The sequence below is a fragment of the Dermacentor variabilis genome, chromosome 1 (assembly GCF_050947875.1).
Source record: "Dermacentor variabilis isolate Ectoservices chromosome 1, ASM5094787v1, whole genome shotgun sequence".
In the NCBI taxonomy this organism is placed as follows: Eukaryota; Metazoa; Arthropoda; class Arachnida; order Ixodida; family Ixodidae; genus Dermacentor; species Dermacentor variabilis.
Genome location: NC_134568.1, coordinates 20577268 through 20579854, shown reverse-complemented (window position 1 = coordinate 20579854; position 2587 = coordinate 20577268). Strand labels below are relative to the sequence as shown.

The 2587-nt window shown below is 47.5% G+C and overlaps 1 non-coding gene across 1 annotated transcript; it reads left to right on the top strand.

Annotated features, from left to right (window-relative positions):
• Positions 1-2133: 2133 nt before the first annotated feature.
• TRNAA-AGC (transfer RNA alanine (anticodon AGC)) lies at positions 2134-2215 on the top strand. Its single transcript has one exon. It is a non-coding gene; the product is annotated as a tRNA-Ala (tRNA).
• Positions 2216-2587: the final 372 nt, after the last annotated feature.

Sequence of the window (2587 nt, the reverse complement as noted above, 5' to 3'; positions counted from 1 at the left end):
CGACTCCAAAGCGTGATTCAGCAGTGTGTATGGCCACACCAGACATGTGGCAATAAAGGCCGTAAAGTTTTCAGGAATAACCACATAACAAGGAATGTACTCGAATATTGTGACGCCATTGGGGGTCGGGTGGCAATGGGCTTGCAGCTCGACCTTGCGAAGACGTTCAATCGGGTGTCACATGAGGTGCTTTTCGCTATACTGCCGTACTGTAACGTGGGGAGCATCATTGTAGAGGGCGTTAGAAGGGCTTATGAAGAGTGTTCCACGCAGCTTATAGTTAATAAATGTCTTAGTTTACAGGTGCCAGTCCACTCGTCTGTACGGCAAGGCTGTCCCTTGTCTCCTTTCTTTTAGCCCTGTTCCTCGAACCCTTTTGTATGGCAGTCATACGGGATGCAAACATTCGTGGTTTTAGGCTGCACGCCGCAGAAGTTAAAGTGCTAGCTTATGCAGATGACGTCGCCGTTTTTTGTGAAGACAGTGAAAGCGTGGTCGAGGCTGTCCGCCTTGCAAGATCCTTTTGTGGTTTCACTGGTCCCCAGATAAAATTCGATAAACGTGTTGGCATATGGCATGGAAGCTGGGACGTGACACCCACAGCATTCGTCGGTATGCAGTGGACTACAGTGCCTTCACTGTATCTAGTAGTACACCTTGACCACTATCGGGACTCGACGCAGTTGTGGATCGTACAAATAGACTCAATGAAAGAAAAGATAAAAGGATGGGAGGGCCGGGGATAGTCAGTGTTTGCACGTGCATCAGCTTGCAATGTTTTTTTTATTGCCAAAGTTTGGCACATACGGCACGTATTGTTCATGTCCCGTGTAAACGTTCAAAAATGCATAGAGTGTTTGCTATCTTTATCTGGAACTCCACTTGGGAAAGATCAAGCCGAACAAATCATTTTCATACAATTCGAAATGGGGGCATTTGGCTCTCACACTTGTTCATTAGACAGATCGTATCGCGGTTCTTCTTCCTGCGAGATGAAAGAAATGTATTTCTCCATACAGCCATTCAGGCGAGCATAACAACAGAACTGCCTCAATTTGTTGTGTCCACATCTAGTGTTATCAGTAGAAGAGCGACTGGTTACTATTAGTTGTATCTTTTAGAATACGCTGTGCACGTTTTTCGCTGGAGCATTAGTGCTCAGTGAGAAGGAAAAAACTGTACGCAGATCTAGATGACAGTATGCTACCTATCCCACTGTATAGGAGTGTTCACTGTGGAGGCCCAGGAAAAGATGTGCTGAAACGAATCAAAAGGTTGCCTGTAACACTTGCTGCGAAAACTTTCTTTTTTCACCTACACACGAACACCCGCCTCGTCAAAGAACGGCTTCAACGGATAGGAATATTCGTACCATGGACTACCAACTGCCTGCTGTGTAAAAAGCCTGAAACAAGTGAACACGCTTTCATTGAGTGTTGGGACGCTGTCTTTCACTGGGACATCATGCAGCGCACTCTTAAAAGAGAACTCCCCATAAACCCCTATGGAATTCGATTCCTGCCGGTTGAAAGCGATGAGGGCCACCGTTCGGCATGTTCGTGTTGCTAGGCCTCCACAGTTTGAGGAAGACAAGAATGGCTGCACGTCATGCTGATGTCAATTTGTGCTCTGCGCGAGAGAACTTCATTGAAAGTGTGTATTTCTTATGAGAAGTGTATCGGTGCACAAGGCGAACCACCAGACTGGGTTAGCATCTTTGATAATCTGGTGTGCCTCAAGAAATTTTAGCGACCATTCCACCTGATGTGATGTGGGTGCACTGTATACACGAATTTGATTCTTTCTGCTAATGTCTAAGGAGGCAAAAAGCAAAACAAAGCAGTCGTGGCCCAGTGGTTAGGGCGATGGACGAGAAATCTGTTGGGTTCTCCTCGCGCACGTTCGAGTCATGTCGACTGCGTGCGTAACCTTTTTTTGAGCCTGGGTGGCTACATGCGCATTTTTCCGGAGGAAGCAACTGAAGAATATTTAGTTACCACACTTTCCATGTCCCTAAGTGTTAAAATGAAGGGTGGGCACATACCCGACCTCAATAAGCGTAAGAAACAGACGAGCACCTTGCAACTGAATTTGTACCGAATAATGGCCATTCATAGCAGCTTGTTGCCAGTTGCAGTAGTGGCCGAGTGGTTAAGGCGATAGACTAGCAATCTATTGGGGACTCACCGCCCAGGTTCGAATCCTCTCGACTGCGTGCAAAACTTTCTTGCAAGCCTGTGTCGTCTCGTGCGCATTTTTGCAGAGTATACAACTGTAGACTATTTAGTTACCACACTTCCCACGTCTCTTCGCGTAAAATTGAAGGGCGGGCAAATGCCGGACCTTAGCAAACCTAACAAACAGCCGAGCGTCTTGCAACTGAATTTCTACCGAAATATGGCCATTCATAGCCCCTTGTTGCCAGTTCCAGTGGTGGTCGAGCGAGTTGACTTCCGGCCACCGTAGGACGTGGCTGATATGAGCTCCGTCGGAGCGGATGTAGCGGCCCACCACAGCCGCGGTTTCAGGAATGAAGTGCCGCAGGATTATGCAATCATTTTGCCCCCTCTGCCAACTCGGTACGTTG